Source organism: Symphalangus syndactylus, chromosome 17 (assembly GCF_028878055.3).
Source record: "Symphalangus syndactylus isolate Jambi chromosome 17, NHGRI_mSymSyn1-v2.1_pri, whole genome shotgun sequence".
Classification (NCBI taxonomy): Eukaryota; Metazoa; Chordata; class Mammalia; order Primates; family Hylobatidae; genus Symphalangus; species Symphalangus syndactylus.
In genome coordinates, this window is record NC_072439.2 from 26,754,538 (window position 1) to 26,777,417 (window position 22,880).

The 22,880-nt window shown below is 39.4% G+C and overlaps 1 long non-coding RNA gene across 2 annotated transcripts in view; it reads left to right on the forward strand.

Moving 5' to 3' along the window:
• LOC134733040 (uncharacterized) overlaps positions 1-22,880 on the forward strand; it is a 133,059-nt gene that overhangs the window by 52,811 nt on the left and 57,368 nt on the right. Inside the window, exon 3 of one of the 2 annotated variants that reach the window (XR_010116615.1) lies at positions 6,285-8,310. The exons of the other annotated variant lie outside the window; for it this stretch is intronic. This is a non-coding gene — a long non-coding RNA (uncharacterized lncRNA). Of the gene's footprint in view, positions 1-6,284; positions 8,311-22,880 lie in introns of those variants that run through there. 2 annotated transcript variants of the gene reach the window in all.

Consider the following 22,880-nt stretch of genomic DNA (forward strand, 5'->3'; position numbering starts at 1 on the left):
TGGGATGAGGTTAAATAACTCAATAATACCCTGTGCAAGTCAATAACATTGTTCCTAGCATATGTAGCTGCCTTTTCACCTCTTTCTTCCACTAGATGGGAGTTCTATAAGCCGGTAGACAGTGATAGTGTCTTTTCATTTTTATGTTGACAACACCTAACATAATGATTCTAACCATACACAATATGTGCTCCAAAATATTCACTGCCTGAAAAACCTAATGAATAGATTTAAAGGACTACATGATGCATCACCTAATTATGAAGCCATTTTTAATTATTCAGGAGAAAGACAATATATAAATTAAGTTTTATTGGGACTTATTTTTGATTCGGCCTTCTAGGTGGGAAGCACCACCTCACAAAAATGGGACAGTACCCACATTTATTTTTCTTCTACATCTCATCGTATTAAGAGGTCATTCAATTCTTATCTATTCCCTAATCCACAGATATCATACCGTATGGAAAAATTTGAGGATGGGAAAGTTGTGCTTATTTTTCTAAGACTTTCATAGTAAAAAAAAAAAAAATTGCAGCTGCTAAACATGTTTTTGTTTTCGTGTTAATGCATCCCTTGGTGTAATGCTTATTCCCCAAGGAGCATGTCTTTAAAAACGATCAACTGGCCACAAGTTATTATAATACCCTGGGTAGTAATTACTGTTAACATGTGTATGCACTTTTCTGAGGATATTGTTAATTCTGTTGCAGAGATCCATTGTGGAACTAGATATTTCCAACTCTGTGAACTTTATTAGAGAAAACTGGACCTAAAGAGTATTTAACTTAGTTTCTCCAGCTCTCACAAATATGAGGGTATACATGAAGGAATGACTGAACAAGAGGGCTCTGGAATCAGATTGTTCAAGTTGTAATCCTGGATCCTACACTTGCTGTCAAGTGACCTTGAACTAATTCAGTTGCATCTGCCTCAAAAGTCTTTTCTGGAAAATGAGGATAAGATTAGTATGTGTATTACTCTGTTTTCACCCTGCTGATAAAGACATACCCAAGACTGGGCAATTTATTTAAAAAAAGAGGTTTATTCAACTTATAGTTCCACATGGCTGGGGAGGCCTCACAATCATGGCAGAAGGTGAAAGGCACATCTCACATGGCAGCAGATGAGAGAGCTTGTACAGGGAAACTCTCCTTTTTAAAACCATCAGATCTCATGAGACTCATTCACTATCATGAGAACAGGGCAGGATAGACCCACCCCCATAATTCAATCACCTCCCACCAGATTCCTCCCACAACACTTGGGAATTGTGAGAGTTACAATTCAAGATGAGATTTGGGTGGGGACACAACCAAACCTTATCAGTATGTAATCCATAAGGTTATTGTATGGATTAAATGAAGGACTTTGCTCTCAAAAATATTGGTTTTTTTTACACGTTCTTTTTCCTGTCTTCCCATGTGGGACTCCAGCTCTCTAAAGAATTCCACCACCTGCCACAAACAAGTGAAGTGAATTGGCCGTGGAGCTGCCCTGAAGTAGCCCTGGCTTCTTCCTTCTGTTCCAGTTCCTCGACAACTTACTCATTCACTTCACAGGGTCCTCCAGACACCACAGTCTCCCATAAGACATCAATGCTGCTGGGTAGCTCCCAGGCATTGCCACCCATTGCTTGGGGAAGTGTGGTAGGAAATATCAAGATGTTGATCCTGGCTCTTAAGGTCTTACAGAATTTCTCATAAAATAGTCTTTCAGGTTTCACTGGTGATATACTGCCGTCACAGTTCCATGCAATGGATCCTACTTAGTCCATAGACTTTTGAGGCAGATGTAATTGAACTAAATCATTCAAGGTCACTTGACAGCAAGCATAGGATCCAGGATTACAACTCGAGCAGTCTGATTCCAGAGCCCTCTCTTTCAGTCATTCCTTCATGTATACTCTTATATTTGTGAGAGCTGGAGAAACTAAGGTTAAATACTCTTTAGGTACAGTTTGTTTTCTCTGGGCTGACAGCTGGGGAACCAGCAACACGAAGTGCCCATAATTACCCCTCTTCTGCCTTTCTAGGTCGTGCTAGAGGTACCAAGAGGTACACTCATTCCCAGGAGATTCTTGAGTCACTCAACAAAGTGGGCATCTGGGGCCTAATTTTCTGGACATTCTTTACGAGTCAGAACCCAACTGCTGGTGAATAAGCTTCCCTAAAGAGGGGATGCTACCCCTTGATACAAGGACAGCCTGGAGCTCTTTCTTGGTCATTCCAGGCCAAATGCCATCTAAAGTATTTTGCAGATCTTGATTTTCAAAGCATTACAGTAAAGATGAAAAGAATACTTGTCAGTTGGCATTTTGGAAATCAAACTTGTTTTTCTAGCAATGGTCCTGAGAGAGGAGATTATATTTTCTCATATTCTAAGTCTATGGTGAATGCTTTTATGGTCTGAGGTTGGATTTTTAGTGGGAGAGGGAAACAGAAGAGCAAGAGGTCAGGCTTCCTATCCAGTAGGTATTTATTCCAGAAAAAACCCCAGCCCTGGGTGTCTTGCTTCCCTTCCGTTGTTATCACCATAGCTCTGACTCAGCCCACTTCCCCCAACTCACTGAGAACCCACACACTCTCTCAGTATCTCCCCTCCTCTGCCTCTAAAAAAAAAGTAGAGCTTCCTTTTAGGTTTCCCATAAGGATTTTTGGTTTTTGTTTTTCTAGAGACAGGGTCTCACTCTGTCACCTAGGCTGGAGTACAGTGGCATGCTCTCAGCTCCTGCAGCCTCAACCTCCCAGCCCCAAGTAATCTTCCTGTCTCAGCCTCCCAGATAGTTGGGACTACAGTTGTGCACCACACTCAGGTAATTTTTTTTTTTTTTTTTTTTCATAGAGACAGGGGTCTCTCTATGTTGTTCAAGCTGGTCTCAAACTCCTGGGCTCAAGTAATCTTCCCGCTTTGGCCTCTCAGTGTTGGGATTACAGGCATGAGCCATCATCACCACCCTTCCGTGAGTTTTCACTATTACTAATATTGGGGAAAACAAGGAAAATGGTAAAGATTCAGTATCTTATTAAAGATTCACAGTACAACTTGCCATAGGCATTCCGGGAGAGTCGTGAACCCAAGTCCGGATCTTTCTCCCATTACACAACCTTGTTTTTATTGAATTTCTGACTGTTTACCTCCCCTAGACCTTCATTATTCTGGGATACATGGTCCTGAGTCTCTCTCTGTTGGATACAGAGGGTCCCCTCGAACACTGCTTCTATCTTTTTTCTGCCTAGATTCAGGGTAAATAGAAATATAGAATGGGACTGAGATAAGGGAAAACTTGTCATGTTTACTTCAAAGAAATTTTCACACAGCCACTCCATGGATATCTTCCTTTATCACAGTGTTTCTTCATAGATGTGACAAGAACCCTGTAAGAAAATGCCACACAGTTCTCTGGCAGGGGTAAGTGTGGGATGATGTAGAAGATGAGTTCAGGGTTACTATTACTTCTGCTGCTGCTACTACAACTAGTGGTGGTGATGATGCTGCTGTTAGTAATAATATTCCCATTTATTGAACCCAGATGCTTTATATTATTTGTATGCTCATATGAGTTCCTAGTAGGTACTTCTATTATCTTCACTTTTCAGATACAAAATTCTAGGCTAAAGCCAATAAATAGTGGAATCACAAGTTCAATGCTGTGTTGTCTGTCAGTTACCAGTGGCCGCTGGCTGACTAGAAAATAAAACCAACATGCCAATGAAAAGAACAGAGTAGATGTTGAGGACAGTTTGTTCTTTCTTATTGCCTTCTTTTCCCTTCCTCCTACGTTTTCCGGTATTGTCTACCATAACAGTCAAAAAACAAAAAACACCCCACAGCTCAGTAGCTTAAACCAACAATCAGGTATTCTTGTGCAAACATGTGCAGGTCAGCTGGGCTTGGCTGACCCAAGCTAGGTTTGGCCGGGCTTTGCTCCAAGCTCAGGATGGCCCAGGTCACCCCATACCAGAAGGCCAGGGGCATGTGATCTTTATGTGGCATTGGCAAGAGTGGTAGAAAACAAGCCTAACCACATAAGCATATTGCAACCTCTGCTCATGTCACATGTGCTGATATCCCATTGGCCAAAACAAGTCTGATAGCCAAATCCAACTTCAAGCAGGGAAGTAGAGTCAATCCACCATGAAGCACAGCAAGCGATGTATGATACTAACAGATGTAAAGAATTATGAGCAGTAGTTTAAGCTACATACCCACCATACCTCAGACAAAGAAAGAAGCAGAGGAAGGTCTGTAGCAGCAAGGGATTGGAGTGAAGTGCTGAAAAAGATGGAGTGAGAATTCCCAAGAGAAGCCCGTTAGAAGGAAAACAACTGTTCTTACCGGGCTGGCCCTGCATTTTACTCTGGAGGTCCAAAACGAGGATTTCCTTCTAATATATAAGCCTCAAAAGCCTGGCCCTCGTGGCAATTTCAGACACAGCAAGCAGGGGCTGAAAATGCTCATTGTACCAAACAGAAAATTAGAAGAAAAAAAAAATTTTTCAAATTTCTTCAGTGTTTGTGTCCTTTGGCTTGGATTATCTCTCTAAACGTGACTAAAGTGAGACTCAGCTGAAGTGTAGCATGTTACGGCTCCACACTTGCAAATTCAGGCTTTGTTGGTTTCCAAAAACTAAGAGAGTTGTACATTTCCCTGTTACTACATAAAAATGTCATCTGAACAAAACCATGGGCATTTATCAATGCAAAGTAATAACAATAAGCTCAGGAAACTTTATTTTTTTATTATAAGTCACCAAAAGTAGTCAGGCATGAGGCACTATTTTGTTTTCTCTTGCAATGTTTGTAATGAAACGGTGGTTCCTGACTATTTTCCTATAAGCCTTCTCTGAAACTTAGCTGAAAACTGTTTCCTTTTTGGTGAGTAAATATTTAATTAACTATGTGAAATACAGTATTAACCCAGATATTTGGTGGGCAGCTTCTGAGAATCTCAGATATTAGCAAAAGGGTTGTATACTCTGTTTAATACCCCAAGGTGTCATTAAATATTGAAAGTGGTTAAAAAAAAAAAAAAAAAAACTTTGGTTCTTAAAGAGGCAATGTGGTTTTCTAAAAAGACCTTTCATCTCAGCTCTTTCATTAACCAGCTCTGAGACTTTGGGAAACTAATTTATGTAGTTTCGAAGGCTTTTAACAACCTGGCACTGACCAACTTCTGCAAAAAATATTTTCAACTCCTCATTTTTACCCTTCACTCCAGTCTTTCTCACTCCTTTTTCTCTCCTGCCTTGCTGTCTTTTCATCCAATTATTTTGCAAAGCAGTTCATTTCTTTCTTTGCAGACTAAGTCCTAGAGAGCCTCACTCTTGACTCTCAAAGGGGCCTTCAAGGCATTTTCCAAAACAAAGTGACATCTCTTCTTATATAAATTTTTCTACAGTGTTAGTTATCAAAATGCTTATTTTTAATAGAGCAGCAACTTTTTCTCCTACCTGCATCAGTATAATAATATATTCTTGAGAAGCTTATTGAATAAGAAAAAAATTATTGTTTTTAGGCCTACTGTATTTTAACCACTAATTTAGCTTGAGCGTTTGGATAAGTTCTCACTTCATCTTGACTATAACTCTGTTAACTAAGAATATGTGCAAAAAATTGGGCTTAGAGAGGTTAAGTAATTTCTCCAATGCCTCACAGTTTATAAGTAGTAAAATTGGAATTTAAATCCACATCCATCTGTTTTTCTTACCTACAAAAAGTGAGATTTAACCAGATAATCTCTGAGGTTCCTTAAGATACAAATTTCAGTGGTTCTGTGTATGCAATAAAGGATTAACTCAGTAGACCTGAGTTGCACAAACCCTGCATCTTCCAAAGAAAAGTTTGCCCCTTGACTGACTCCTGGACGATAACCTCTAAGAACCTGGAATATCCTGCCTGATAAGACTTTTTTTGGTCTACCTTGGACCTTGGGTCATCCAGATAGTTTATGCTAATGGTCCTAGTTATGGTGGAAACCTTGGGCTATGCAATATCAGTTTGACCTCTGGAGTAGCCAGAAACTGAGTAAATAAGGTCAGCACATGAGTTACAGCCATACAGAGTGACTTCTGATTTAACGACTGAAGTCTGGCTCTTAGAAGTTTTGCTACTGGCAGCAATTTCAAGAAAACAGAACCTCAAAGAAGAGAATCCAGGATGAGTTCTCTGATCTGAATAGAGTTAAAGAATGTAATAGCCTCATTGCTAGCAAAAAAAAAAAAAAAAAACTTTGTTGGTATACAATGTGCGGAGGCTCAATAATTTTTTAATTTCCACTTTTAGTTTCCTGGAGTTATGAGCCTATAAGAAAGCTAAGTGTTGAAAGACCATATGACTTCTTCAAGAGAATCTTCGAGCAGAAAGTTTGACAACAGCAACGATGGAGCTGGCTGGATATCTAAGACTGAAACTTACGGAAGGAAGATCTATAAATTCTCAAGCAAGGAACCAAAAAAGCTTCTATGTTCTGAAAGAACGTTTTATTTCTTATAGCTGCAGAGCTAAGATTTCTGAGAGCCAAATCTAAAATTGGATCCTATGGGTGACTGGATAACAATGAAAGCTGAACTCACAGTGAGCCTTGTCAAGCCTCTTTCGTAAAAGTTAAAGTGTTGCCTGGAAAAGAATGGGGACATGAAAATTGGAACAGAGCACTTGGGGAGATTCTAAAGGGGAGGACAGGCCATTATTCTTGAGTGGCAGTTGCAGGCAGATGCTGACCAGATGGTGGATACGAGGCACACAGCAGTGTCTGTGTCCAGCAAGGTCTTGAGGACAAGCTACTTCAGTGCTGCTGGCTGAGATTGTAGGTAGTGTGCTTCTTGACCTGCCCTTTCCCTATCCCATTGGATAGGGATGAAACCTTGAATCCTCTGTATTGAAATACAAAGAACAACTTCCATTTGCCTGAATGAACACTGACCAGTACAAGACTAAACATCAGTTACCCAAACAATTAGGAAATTTGTTAATATGAGACACTCACTTCTGAGCAATGTTAAGCAAAAGGGTCATATAGACATGAAAAGTAGGTGATGTCCCTAAACGAAGTAGGAGTGAGTGGATATTAGCGAGTGCTTCCAGCCATGTGCACTATAAATCATATGATAGGGTTCATTCGTATGTGTTTAGTGGACAGATACTGAGGAAAGAAATTCTGTCTGAATTATGAACTTTTGGGTTTTCTTATAGACCAAGTTCTTGTCCTAATGCCTGGCACACCCGAGTGCTCAATAAATGTTTATTTAGCATTTGGATTTGCCTGGGCAGGATGAATCCCTCCCTGTCCAGTTACTATTCACAACTTAATAGTCAATAGTTAATATTATCAACAGTAGTCAAAAATGTATCATTATCACACTAAAAGTCTCAAAGTCCCCCTGTCTCACAAAGGCTTTCAGGCTGGGTCATAAATGTGTTTATCTTATTCAGTGTAAAGCAATTCAACTTCCACTTCCTGTGTGCAAGTGTGCACGTTTCTAAACAAGAGAATTTTAAAACTTAGATGTGTTCAGTTACAACTTGTTTACCAAAATGTATGTGAATGTAATTTGGAACAAGAAGAACAGCCTCTTTCTACTGTCAAGATTATTTTTGTTTTAAACATGATATGTCGTGATTTCAAGCTAAGTAGTTGTATCAGGGAGGCATACTTTTTTATAAAATTGAGTTTCATATACTAAAATCTAGTACTCCCATCTTAAAGTTTTATGGACTATTTTAAAATTACATTTATAAGACTGCTATATGAAAAATGTCAGTGGCATATTTTGGGTACTAAATTTATTTTACACACACAAAGCCTCTCCTGGTGGCATCTTTCTTCATCTAGTAGACAATATCTAGGAGGATTTTTGCTGCTATTAAAGTTCAAGAAAGAATATAGGCCGGGCGTGGTGGCTCACACCTGTAATCCCAGCACTTTGGGAGTCCGAGGGGGGCGGATCACCTGAGGTCAGGAGTTCAAGATCAGCCTGGCCAACATGTCAAAACCTTATCTCTACAAAAATACAAAAATTAGTTGGGCATGATGGTGGGTGCCTGTAATCCCAGCTACTTGGGAGGCTGAGGCAGGATAATCTCTTGAACCTGGGAGGCGGAGGTTGTAGTGAGCTGAGATTACACCACTGCACTCCAGCCTGGGCAACAGAGCAAGACCCCATCTCAAAAAAAAAAACAAGAATATATAAGAGAAATACCATACCAATCAACATTTCTAGATACACAAATATAAACATCTTATAGAAACTAGCAAAATTATGAACTTATGAACTACTAGCCAATAGAGCACTTAGACAAAGTCCTACAAAATAACAGGAAAAGCAAAATAAATGTGACATGTCTAAAACAGTAAAATAAAATAAAACCAAATGTGATCTGTATATTTTTTCCTAAAGATAGCATTAACCATTTAATCTCAACATTGTGAATTTATTTCCACTGAGAATAGGAAATTTGAGGGTAGGAACTTTCTCTAGTTCACCACTTTACTCAGAATCTAGAATAGTATCTGCATAGGCGAGACTCTGGATAATTGAATGAATCTATTTGAATGAACATAGGCATAGAGAGATGAACAAATGATTTTTTGCCTTTATTTTACCTTGTTTTCTTCCGCTCCACCCTCACTTATTAAGGACTGCATTAAAAAAAATTAAGTACTCTATGTTTGCTCTAATTACGATTAGCATTTCTCCAACCAAACATCTAATGCTTATTCAGTCTCATCACTTGGATTCTTTCTTACAGGCACCTCAAATTGAATTCGTGGTCCTTCCTTGCTCCTATTCTCTCCCTCCCCTGCCTCATCATTGCTACTACCAATGTGCACAGCCATCATCACCACAATCCACCAGCTATTCAGCCATCTTTCCTTACATCTCCCCTTCCTTACTTCCTAGATCCAGTCACCACCAAGTTCCATGCATTTTATTTCCAAAATCTTTCTCAAATCCATCCACTTTTCTCTGTTTCCATTGTCACTAATCCAAGCCACTCTTTCTCTATCTGGACCTGGCAATAGGCTTTTAACTCATCTCCCTGCGTTCCCACCTGCCCCATTCCAATGCATTCTTTGTACCTCAGCCAGGAAGATCTTTTTAGAACTCACACTAGATCAAGTTGGCCTCCTGTTTCAAGCCTTTCAAAACCTAACCCACCTTTCTCAGTGCCGGGACCCCGTTCAACCTCTTTTTATGTCACTGTACCTTCATTCATGACCACTATTGTGCTACATTCACAAAGACAGATATTCAGGATTCAAACTAAGGACATTTACATAGCCTTAAGGCTTGTGGCCTGACCAGGAAGGAAGAGCTGAGATGATGCAGACAATAAAGAGATTCGTTTAATTCAATCAAGTGGTGAAGTCACCTGGGTTGAGACTTGCAGACTCAAATCAGACACAAAAATTAGATAATGCTCAATGTGAATCCGGGACATGTGTACTGGAAGATCACACCATTTGAAAGTCACAGAATAAAAAATAAATGGCTCATATAGGTCAGTGACGAGGAGAGAATCATACCTAAGACCAATCCAAAATTATGTGGCCAATGAGCACCACCAGTGTGCTGGGATAGTTACCTCAATTTGCAAGAAAGGCTAACCTTGTAATTCTTGGAATAACCAAAACATGTCCTTGATAGACCCAGGGCCACCAAATGCAATTGTGGGGGAGCTGTGCGGCACCCAACTACAAGATGTGCCTCTTTCATACCAGTTAATATGAATGTTGTCTCCAGAGTTGTTCAGGAAACCATCTATGCAGCCATGTATAGCTGACTTCATGAATAAGTACCTTTTTCTCCAGGAAGAATATTAATACTTTTGTGTTAAGATCAAGAATAAATATTTATTGTCAATGGTTTAATCTTGATATAGTTACTACTTAAAGCATTTGTAATATCGAAGAGAATTTGGCATATTAGAATAACTAAAAAATTAGACTGTAAATCAGTAGGAAGCACCTAGCTGACTCACATTGGAAAAGTCTGAGGAAGGTTACTGAATGGGGTCATGGTAAGGGGTTAACAGTACCCTGAAGCTAGCAAGTGCCTCTTCAGGCTTGAAGAGTATGAAGAAGGGGTCATTGCTGAAACCCAGAAGCAGAGGACTGTCTGGAGGCCCCCTGAGCAAAACTGCAACTTTTAAAGGTTGCACTCAGCCAAAAGTGATCCTGAAGAGGGAAGCCAGGAAATAAAGACCCAGAACTCACTCTCTCAGATGTATTGCCTGTTCTCATTGACTGAACAGGAACCTGACCCCCGAGGACAGAGGGTTCTTCGTGGTGTAATTTATGCATATCAAGACAAAGTGTATGGTGGAAAGGGGTAGAAGGGGAATGTGAACAGGCAAACAGAAAGCAGCCAACCTATTTTGCGTCTCAGGATTGGCTCTTGTCCTCCATCTTGTAAAAAGCTTGTACCTCCAAATAGAAAACATGTGAAATATCAGCATATGGTGTTGTTAACTCATGTGCGCCCCCACATGGAATCTAAAACATTTGCCACTATCAGCATGCTTCATATTAGTCAGCAGGGAGAGAAAGGGGAGGGGAGAATAAATGAACATAAACAGTAGCTAGTACAGCCCCTGCTTATGCAGCTGCTCACAGACCCAAGGTGGTGATCACAGCTGCCTTCTGTGACCCATTTCATGTTTACCCTACTCTTTGCTAGCACCTTCCCTAAACAGAGTCGCTTGCCTGAGGGATTTGCATCTTTGGTGGTCTTTCTATTGGGTTGGCACCGTATTTTCATGGACCACAACTATCAGGCAAAGGAGGCCTACGAGGTAGTCCAACACTATGCATTCCCTGGCACTTTTTCTCCCCATGATAAAACAGTAACATGGTGCCCTTCTGGTAGAGGTAAATGGCCCCTTCTTTCCAAGTCTTTGAACAGCTAGCCAATCCACTAGCCACTGCTCATGGTTCAATATAGAACCAGGTCATTTTTCTTTCCAAACAGATTGGACAACTAGACATTCTGCTCAAAATTCTGCACAAGAAGTCTTGCCCTCATCTCTGTCTGTCAGGAGCACTGAGAAGCAGTGGTCATCCATTTCTGGCTGGCGCTAACACGTATGAATGGCAACACACTTTTCTTTGGCTGTGAATGAGCCACTGGTAATTCCCCTTGAGATAATAGGTAAATGTATTAGTATGGGTTTTCCAGAGAAACAGAATTAATAGGATATGGAGATATATATATATATATATATATATATATATATATATATATATATAGACACATACATACACACATGCATGTATGTATGGCCCAGGGGAGCCAATGGTATAAAATCCTGGTCTAAGGGCAGGAGAAAATGAGATGAGATATCCCAGCTCAAGCATTTAACCAGAAAAAGGGGCAGGGTAGGGAGTGGGAATTCCTCCTTCCTCTGCCTCTTGTTCTGTTCAGGCCCTCAACTAATTAAATGATGTGCACCCACATTAGGGAGGGTAGTCTACTGAGTCCATAGATTCAAATTTTAATCTCCTCCAGAAACACCCTCACAGACACACTCAGAAATAATGTTTAACCAGACATCCGGACATTCCTTGATCCAGTCAGATTGATGTATAAAATTAACTATCACAGTCTGCATTTTAAAAAATATGATAAAACGGTAGGAGATTCCATAAAAATCTGAGTATCTTGTATTTTCAGACTCAGCATCACATAGCTGCTGTTTTCATTTATTTAATTTTATTTGTTATTTATTTACTGAGACACTCAAACCCTGTTGCCCAGGCTAAAATGCAGTGGTGCAATCTTGGCTCACTGCAACCTCCACCTCCCTGGTTCAAGCGATTCTCCTGCCTCAGCCTCCTAAGTAGCTTCTATTACAGGCGGGCACCACCATGCCCAGCTAATTTTTGTATTTTTGGTAGAGATGAGGTCTCACCATGTTGGTCAGGGTGGTCTCAAACTCCTGATCTCAAGTGATCCGCCTGCCTCATTCTCCTAAAGTGCTGGGATTACCGGCATGAGTCACCATGCCCGGCCACTATTTCCATTTAATAATGAAATGATACAGCACAATTTACCTTTTCATTTTGTTGAATAGATGACAAGTAGTTTCTGAGGAGCAGCTCAAGTTCATAAGATTTCGTGGCCCTTAATCAGATATTCAGTCTCTATCAAAGTCCATAGAAAGTTAGGAGCTGCCTTTCACATGGAGAGCAGTTGTCTGTAGCAAAGAACAGGCTTTGCTTAAAAGTCCTACGGTTCCCTGATGGGATTATTCTATTGGGACTTGCCAGAGGCTCTATACAGCATCTCTGATGAAGAATATATTTCTAATACCACTGGGTTGACTCATCATCAGGCTTTAATAGAAAAGTAAGTTCTAATGCAGCCTAGGCCTGCAATAGAGCCTTTTCCTTCCTCTGAGTCCAATCAAAATATCAGACTTAATAGGCAAATGCATCAGACCATGTTCAAAGTGCAGTAAATCAGCCTCTGAAATCCAAAGATGTTCAATAAGCATTATGACTCTTATTTGTGGTGGGCAATGAATAGTGCAGACTTACTTCATTTTAGAGGGGATATCCCAATGTGTACCAGATCCCTAGAAAATTCACTGATGTGGTGACCCCTGAACTTTCGCAAGGTTTATCTTCCACCCTGTGGTACAAACGTGTCTTATAAAGGGTGCTTGCTACTGCTTGTTCACAAGGTCCAATTAACATGTCATCAATGTAATGGGCCAAAATAATAGGGTATGGGCTCTTAGGACAATCAGTGTTCCTCTAGATCATTTAATAGGGACGAGAGAGTTGACACATTCCTAAGTAAAACCATAGAGTTAGACTATTGTCACTACCACATCAAAGCAAATTGCTTCTGATTGTTTTGACTGATATATCTGGAGAATGAAAAGCATTTTCTAGGTTCAGATGCCAAAGACTGTATTGATTTGGGATGAAGCTATCCCATCCAAAACACAGCTTTGATAGGCTTCACCCTCTGAGTAAGTGTGAGATAGTCTGCTGCCATTCTCCATAATCTGCTTGGCTTTTGCACTAGCCAAACAGGTGAGTTAAATGGGGACATGGTAAGAATCATCATCCCTGTGTCTTTCAGTTTTTTGATGGTGGCACTGATCTCTCTAATTCCCCCAAGGATGTGATATGGTTTTGAATTCCTATTCTAGTGGGGATGGAGGCAGTTCCAGGACCACTACTTGGCCCTTCTAACCGTAACTGTCACTTCATTGGTCGGAAGACCACTGTTGGGATTCTGCCAGATGCTAACCATAGCTATTCCTCTATAGATCCCAAGCCTAGTTTAATAACTACAAGACAAATTCATAGTCCACTGGCACCACTGTGAAACAGACTCCAGTCACAACTCCATTTATTGCCAGACTTCCACAAGAACCTGCACCAATAAGAAGACTCTCAGAGGCTTTTGGGGCCTCCAAGGATTATCATCAATTTGAAGCCAGTATGAAACAACCCCTAGAATTCCAGGTGTCTCCTTTTCTCCAGGGCACAGTCCCCATAGTAAACGGCTGCAGATGCCTCTGGTAACATCTAAAGGAAGATTCATGTATGCACCTATGGCCACAGTGCAGGGTTTTGCCCCCGAGGAGACTGACCTTCCCCTCAGCCTGGAGGCTTTGTATCTTAACTACTTTAGAACTAGAAACTGGCAGAAATGTTCCATGGATCACCACTATTGCAACTTGAGTTAGATTTCTGTCCACCAGATAGAATTTTTTTAATCTGTTATGTTAAAGAGCATCTGACTAGCTGCCCATTTTGCTTCTAGAAATCCCATGATTAATTGTTATTTATTTTCCAGTGATCCTTTCAGGTAAGAATACTTTATCACTCTGTTCTTGTAGCTTTTAGGGTGGTTGTGCTCATCTTTTCCTCAAAGTTTAAGTGGCACTACCTGGTCTCCACCATTCTGGGGTCCCATTGTTCCCACTGAGCTCAGGAAACCCAATTCCATTGCAGCATCTTTGTCCGTTATCTCCAGGCCCATTTGAGTGCAGGCTTCAATTAGTCAACTTAGGAGACAATTATCACCATTCCTGGCTGCTTAATTTTCACATTAAATCCCAAATTCCAGGTGAGTGTTCCCATGTTAATATATTCTGTCTCATCAAGCTTTAAATTTTATTCTTTTTGGTCTAATGCCCTTGAAATCCATTCCCAAATATGCTCCCCAGACTTTTGCTGATACAGATTCATAAGTACTTGTAACTTTTTCAGTATATAATCTCCATCCTCCCAGAATAGGCCTATGTTTCACCATTTGGGATATAGTGAAATCTAACTCTCATCATGGGCCTAGAGAGTGATGGAGGTGAATCAGCATCAGCTTGCTAGGCAATTATTTGTAGACTATAATTATACAGGGGAAGGCTATTTCCCTCAGATGGGAGTTCGGGAGGCTGCCTCTGCTAGTAAGGGAGATTCGGGGAGATCCAAGGGTGTGAAGTTCTCAGTTTCATCTACGTAAATTTAAATCTCTTTTCTTCCCTTCCCTTCACTTCCCTTTATGTAAGAGGCCTGTCAGAGCTGAGCATGTGTTGTCATTGCAATTCTGCAACCTTTGTAACTGGGTCTGGTTCTTAGTCCTCAGCCATATCTACCCTGCAATTACAGGAGATAAGGGACTTCTTCAAAGGTCCATGAGGCTTTCTGATTTTCCATGCATGCTCTCAACTAGACCGTCAAAGTTTTCCATTTCTCCTTTTACAACTAGGTTTACTTGCTGGGTTACCAGAAGAAGCCAACAGATGCCTCATAGTGACCTAATGTAACAGCCACCTGATCTTTCAGCACATCAGCTTCCGCCTACATTTCATCTCAATCGTGTTCATTTAAATAAGCATGTGCCATCACATGTTCTATTTCATTTCACTCCAATAAGGAGATCCTTAAATATATGAGCAACCTAACCCAACAATTGTATTTGAAGGTCTATTTCCTGAGGGGCGCTCTTTGTAGCAATTGCTGTATTAGTCAAGGTCCTGGCAGGAAACAAAGGGCAGAATAGAATAATATGAGGACAGCTTAATAAATAGACTATTTATAATGGCGTGGCTGTGGTGTGTGGAATTCAAAAGGATTTGTATAATACTGTAAGGCTAATAATAGAGGAGTCCTGTAACCTTTGAGCCTGCAAAAGCAGCCAAGGGACAGAGAAGGCTTTGTGGAGAGTTCCTCTGATATGATCTGAGATCCGAAGTTGAGGGACCTTCAGTTGAGGAAATCAGCTAGAAGTCACTCTGTAGAGAGAGCTCTATCTGGGGAAATATGTACTCAGACCTTATTCTTCTCTCTAGAGCTGCTCTCCAACAGGTACGCCCCCTTAGTCAAACCTAACCAGAAGCCAGAGGACGTGGCCGCCTAATGATGTAGACCATGCCTGGCAACTTCCTCAGGCACAGAGCAAGGAAGAAAATGGGCCAACTATTGACCAACCACAACCTGGAATTTCTGTATAAAATCTATGGTTGAATCATTAATTTTAGATTTATAATTTTAGTTGAACAATGACCATTAGGCTAAGTTTTAGACAGTTTTGGAAATTTAAGGTGATTTTGAGATTCACCTTTACCTGTGAGCTTAATTTGTCAAGAAATAGTTAAATTCCTAAGCAGGTTTTCATTGTTGAGATAAGCAGTTATGTTACTTACAGAGCAACATGGAATAAATGAAATTTATAACTGCAGTTTGATAATTTAGGGTATTTCAGTCTTTAGGCCTTTGAGGAATCACCACACTGTCTTCCACAATGGCTGAAGTAATTTATACTCCCACCAACAGTGTATAAGCATTCCTTTTTCTCCACAACCTCGCCAGCATCTGTTATTTTTTAACTTTTTAATAATAGTCATTCTGACTGGTGTGAGATGGTATCGCATTGTGGTTTTGATTTGCATTTCTCTAACGATCAGTGATGTTGAGTTTTTCTTCATATGATTCTTAGCTGCATGTATGTCTTCTTTTGAAAAGTTTCTGTTCATGTCCTTTGCCCACTTCTTAATGGAGCCGTTTGTTTTTTTCTTGTAAATTTGTTTAAGTACCATTCTATTCTCTCAATTCCATTACTGGGTATATACCCAAAGGAATATAAATCATTGTATTATAAAGACACATGCACATATATTCTTCATTGCAGCACTATTCACAATAGCAAAGACATGGAATTAACCTAAATACCCATCATGATAGACTGGATATATACCGTGGAATACTATGCAGCCATAAAAAACGAGATCATGTTTTTTGCTGGAACACAGATGGAACTAGAGGCATTATCCTTAGCAAACTAACACAGGAACAGAAAACCAAACACCACATGTTCTTACTTATAAGTGGGAGCTGAATGATAAGAATTCATGGAAACATAGAGGGGAACAACACACACTGGGGCCTTTTGGAGGGTGGAGGGTGGGAGGAGGGAGAAGATCAGGAAAAATAACTAATGGATACTAGGATTAATACCTAGGTGATGAAATAATCCGCACAACAAATCCACATGGCACAAATTCACCTATGTAACAAACCTGCACTTTTACCCCTGAACTTAAAAAATAAATGTAAATTGATGGTATTTATTTAAAGTATTTAAAAGCCTCTCTAAAGTAGTAGTTTAAATTCATCAGACTTATATGTCAAATAATAAGATTTTAGGTTGATCATAACATTAATAGGAAAACTGAATTTTCAAATGCTAAATTTAGCAAATTGCATACAATTTTTTTTTTTTGAGATGGCATCTCACTCTGCTGCCCAGGCTAGAATGCAGTGGTGTGATCTTGGCTCACTGCAACCTCTGCCTCCTGGGTTCAAGCAATTCTCCTGTCTCAGCCTCGGAATAGCTGGGAATACGGGTGCCCACCACCACGCCCAGCTAATTTTTGTATTTTTAGTAGAGACCAGGTTTTGCTATGTTGGCCAGGCTGGTCTCAAACTCCTGACCTCAAGTGATCCGCCTGCCTCGGCCTCCCAAAGTGCTGGGATTACAGGCATGAGCCACCACACCCAGCTGCATACCAATTTTAAAATAAATGCCAAAAAAAGTTTTTCTGCTCCTAAAGGACATCAAATAAATCATACTGCCTTGCACCACTACCCAGTCTTCTTTCAGTCCTTCAAGAGCTTCATGCTTTGGGGCTTCTGACTTCTCACCGTCGGGTCCCACTGCATGGAAACTCTCCAAACTCCACTTCAAGAGGCCAGTGAGTCTTGTTCAGGTCTCAGGGTAAATATCTCTTCCTCAGAGGAGCCCCAGGACCAGGTCAGGTTCCCCAATACAATGCTCAACAATTAGAGTTAATTGTTAGGTTGGTTAAGAAAAAAAATGTAATTGCCATTACTTAAAAAAAAAAAAAAATGGCAAAAACTACAATTACTTTTGCACCAACCTGGTATTCTTAAGCAACTATTCTTTCCATTAGACTGTAAAGTTCAGGAGAAACTTTGTCTTGTTTTTAGCAAAGTGCCTGGAATACAGCAGTACATACTCAAAAATATTTGTCAAGTACCCAAATTACATTATGATAAGACATTTGAAATAACTAAAGAATTGATATTGAAGTAGTGAGTTAAATCAATTAAAATTGTCAAAATTGTATGTACACAAGTGTAATTGGGAGGGAAGGTAATAATTAAACTGATTTTCAAATATAATCAATTAACTGTTGATGGTTATTGATGATGAATTATCAAATTCTGAAGTCATTTAGTAAAGTTTATTGTAAAGTCACTTCAAAGGTTTTCTTAGCTCACTCTAGATTTTAATAACAGATGCTAAACAGAAATCCCACATCATTGCAGTTTCATTGAAATTTGTATTAAGCATTTGCTACAGATCTAGGCAACTAACTACTATAGTCTCTAGTCCTAAATTCAAATACCGTGTATCAGAAAAGACATTGCTTTTTGCCAAGAGCCGTTATAAAATCCTTGCACAAAGCAAACAGTAGAAACAACACGATTCTGGAAATGTTATAAGCAAAGTTGACCAGACAGAACACGTGTGAGTCTAAAAGCAGGAAGCATAGCAGAGTTGTTCTCATAGAAGAAAATAACATACTAATATATCACTATTTAAACTACAGTAGCTAAAGTAACACTCTTTAAGCAATGAGAACAAGTACAAATGCGAGTACTTTAAAAATGACAGAAGAGCTACCTTGAGGTGAACAAACTTTTTCAGTACAGGACTATATTGTAAACATTTTAGTTTTTTGCCGGTCATATGAAGTTTCTGTAATATATTCTTTGTTTGTATTGTGTATAATCTTTTAAAATGTTTTATATGGCTTAAAGGCTGTACAAAAACAGGCTGCAAACCAGATTTGGCCCTCCAGCCTTTAGCTTGCCAACCCCTGGTCTCTACCAAAGGAGGCTTTCTTGATTGAGAAAGTTAATCAAAGTAACATAATTTTTAAATTATCTGTGCATTTTGAATGGGGACATTACAATGTTTGAATCATATTGACTTTAGAGATAACCAAAATTTTAATATGTTTTTCAGTTTAACTGCTGTGTATGTTTTGACCTGTCTTTAACCTACTGACCTGTCAAAATGTGGGTAGCTAAAATTCTTCATTTAATTTGCATTTTGTATTTTTTTGTTGAGACCAGATATTGGCAAACTTTATTATTATTATTATTTTTAAACAGATGGTAAATGGTTTATTCCTAATGGGCATAAAGGTTTCTGTTACAGACATTAAATACTATCTTCACAGTCAAAACCAGCCATGGATGTTACATAAATGAATAAATGTGACTATGTTGCAATAAAACTTTACTTATTTAAAAAAAAAAAAATGACAGAAGAGCTCAGGTGAGCCCGAATCGTCTCTAAGCGTTAATCAGATCATGTCATTCCCCTTGTTGAAGCCCTCCAACATGTCCCTCTACACTTAGAACAAAACTCAAACACTTTATGATGGCCTTCAAAGCTCAACATGTTGTATTCCTTGCCAAACCCTTGACTTTCCTCCCTGCCATTTTCCCAGCCCCTTGCCTACTGAGACAGTATCACCTCCTTTCTGTTCTGGAATATGGCAAGCTCATTCCTACTTTATAGCTTTTGCACTAAATGCTCTGTTTGCCTGGAATGCCCTTCCAGTAAATCTTCACGTGGCTGGCTCTTTCTCATTGATCAGAAATTTTGTCAAATATCACCCTCTCAAAAGCAGTCTCCCCGAATACCCAATCTTAAGGAACCCCTCCAAACCTCTGCTCTTTAATTTCACATCAACCTATAAAGCAGCTATAGCTCTATTTATAATACAAGCTCTATGAGATTATAGGACTTTTCAGTTGTATTCACCTAGGGCCTAGAATACCTGGGTACCTGGATTTTAACAGATATTCAATCAATATGTGTTGCATATATGAATGACTAAGTTAAGCAATAAATAGCCCAGTCTGTTCTTGAATTCAATAGTTCCAGCAGTGCCGCCTGGCTTCCATTTCCTCAGACTTTCCAATGATTTTTAAGCACCTTATATCCTGTCTTAATCTCTTTCTGCTGTAAATACCTAGGCTGATTACTGTTGCCTGCACTAAACACAGACAGGGTTTACCAGAAGCAGTTGCAAGGACCAGACTCTCAAGGATAGAAATGTGGAATTAATTGTCAGATCTGATTGGATTAGAAGATGGGGATTGTCTGGGTACCATGAAAAATGAGACATGTGTAGTCCATGTGTTTGCAAGATGGTTGCTTAAATTATATCACCTGTGGTTTCTTAGGATGACGTGCCTATTGCCAGCATGGCTTTACCAGATTATCTAGCAATTAAAGTGGGAATGGGGAATACAACAACCATCCTAAAGAGCTTAGAAAGAACACAACAAGCTAAGGTTTTTCATTTTCGTTTTAAAACATGGTCAGAAAACCAGAGATCTCCTCCTTTGACTGGTCTCAACAAATCTCTTATAACCATGGGGCTATGTACCCAAAAATCAATCAGAATATGATCCTGAAGAGTACAGAATTAGAATTTCAGTTTAATTTGGAGGCTCGTTAGGCTCTTTCCGTGAAATATGAAGAGATTGTTTGGGAAAACTAAAGCTTAAGAACTGGAATAGGATCGCTGGCTGGGTTTAGATGACTCTGAGCACTTGGAACTCCCCAAACTTGCTGAGTCTCCTTTAGCAGTTGCATTAGTTATTTACTGATGCATAACAAATTACCCCAAAACTTTGTGGCTTGAGACAACAAGCGCTCATTATCTCGTGTTTCTGAGTGTCGAGAATCTGGGCCCAGCATAGCTGGGTGTTTCTGACTCAGGGTCTCTTGCAAGGTGGCCATCAAGCTGTAGCTGGGGCTATAGTCATCTCAAGTTTCAGCTGGTGAAGGATTCACCTCCCAGCTCACTCACAAGGCTATTGGCAGGCCTTGGGTCTTCACTGTCTGTTAACCAGAGATACCAGTTTCTTGCTACATGGATCTCTCCAAAGGGAAACTCACAGCATGGCAGCTGGCTTCCCCTAGAACAAGCCAGCAAAAGACCACGGAGGATGTCCAAGACAGAAGTCACAATCTCTTTTTAACCTAATCTCAGAAATGACATTCCATGACTTTTTCCATATTTTATTTATTGTAAGTGAGTCACTAGGCCCAGCCCACACACGAGGAGAGGATGTAAATACCAGGAGGTGGGGATTATTGGGGGCTGCCTCAAAAGCAGCTTGGCATGGCAACAGAAGTGGTCTCTCCTCTCTTTGCTGTGGTTACTCCTGCCTCGCTTGAAGACATTGTAAGAACCTCATGTGACTTTACTAAGTTAAATTAGGGAGGCTAAGGCAAAGAAGACAAAATTAGGGGAAAGGCGTAGAGATGAGGTCACGAGATCCCTTGAGATCTAATCTTAAAAGGCCTTCAAGGTCAACTTGTTAGTACTGGATCCTGGTTTCAAAGCAGTATGAGTCTATTTTTTTTTGAAAATATGATATAAATCCAGTTTTAAGTATATACTTATTTATAGGAAACAAATTTTTTATAAAATAGTATGTCAAGTTTATTATTGCTATTTCCCTTCTAGTAAATTGACAGAACAGTGACACTGACATAGTACAAGCTTCTTGTGTACCAAAATGATGACTGCAGTTTAGGCTACCAGTAGTGTCCCCTAGGACATCTGAACAACTTCCCAGCTATACTTAGCCATGCGAAAGCAATGTCATCTGCTTAACTACTATTCAAATCAAGTGTCTTTGGCCATGGATGTATTTGTATTTTTTAAGCTAATTCTACCAGAAAAATATAATATTGGCTGGGGATAGTTCATTTCTCTCCTTATCTGTATTCAATGGGACTATGCTTAAATTATAACCCATGTGATTTGGGGTAAAAATTAGGAGGAATATCCTGATGAAATACGGTATAAAACATATGGAAATGGTACACATCAGCTTCTGTAGTCATTTCTTCTGTAAAGTTTTAGGAATATGATGGATGGCTTGTTACAGTTGACCTAAGCCAATCTAACCACTTCACAATAGTCGGTTTCTCTTTGGTGACTCTGGATGCCTCCAAATATCAGAAGTAGGTGAGAGCTATTATCTCCTCCCTTATATCTTTGCTACCAGGTACACTATAATGAAAGCGAGGCTTAGACTTAATTCGCTCCATGTACAAACATTTATTGTCAGATTCTTACACCCTAATCACGCAAGAGCTAAGATGCCTATACAATATTTCCAGCCAACTACATGTCTCAGAAGCTTTCAGATCTCCAAAGAAATACTGTTAAATATCACTATGCTAATTAACAAACTCTATTGCAGATTTAGATAGCAATATTTGAAATGCTGTAGTCAGCCATTTCTCTAGTGTGGATTTCTGGATAGTCTTTTAAATGCTAATTAACCACTTACGAAGTTTGGATTTCTGGTCAGAAATACTCTGACTTACACACTGTATTCAATAAATTACCATTGATTTAACAAAGGCTGGGCCTAAAATTAACTAAATAAATCCTGCTTGAGAAAAGAAAGTTTGACTAGTTGACATCCTGTGGTCTCCCTCTTCTTGTCTGGTGGTTCTTGACTGCCTTACAACCTGGACTTGGGCAGTTTGCAGAAAGAGCTTTACATTGTCATCTTAAGTGGCATGACAAAAGTAGCAATTTTAACTCCGGCCATCAGAGGTCAGTAAACCCCAGCTTATTCAATATTTTCCTTTTGAAAACTTTTTTTAAAACAAGAGTTATAAATTAATTAACATGCATTATTAGGAGAGTTTTCCCTCAATCTTTAAAGAAGTAAAAGAACAACAGTTCTCAAAAGAAACCTAAAGTGTGCTCAGCTCATGAGTAGAAGACATCCCTCACTGCCCCCCATCTTACATAGAAATAGCTTAAAATTTAAGGTCTCCAAAAGCTCCAATATAGTAAGCCTAGATTTAAAACAGGGATGCAACCATCATCATTTCCATTTGCAAGAAAAAGGAAAAAAACCAAACTAAAGCTTGTAAAAGAATGTAGATTTCTAAGCTAAAATATAATTCCTGTTATGTGTATATGTTACATTAGGTTCTTAACTTGTAGTTATTTTAATTTCACAGTGATCTGTGAGGTGTATAGGGAAGTGTTATTATCTTCATAGACTAGGAAAGCAACACACAACACTGTGTAACTAGCCTAAGTCTACTTTCTAGCCCATAGCTTTCAATATATTTACCTTCTCTAGACTAAACACATACTTATAATAAAGATGCTTTATATCTTTATTATACCACACATGTGCTTATTTATGTCTTTTGGCCCAATGACAGTGACATTGTAACCTCCTTTGAGGCAGCAATCCAGTGTCTTACTTCTCTATCCCTTCACCATGACTTGAGTACAGTTAATCAGAAAATTGAATTTGCTAACCAAATA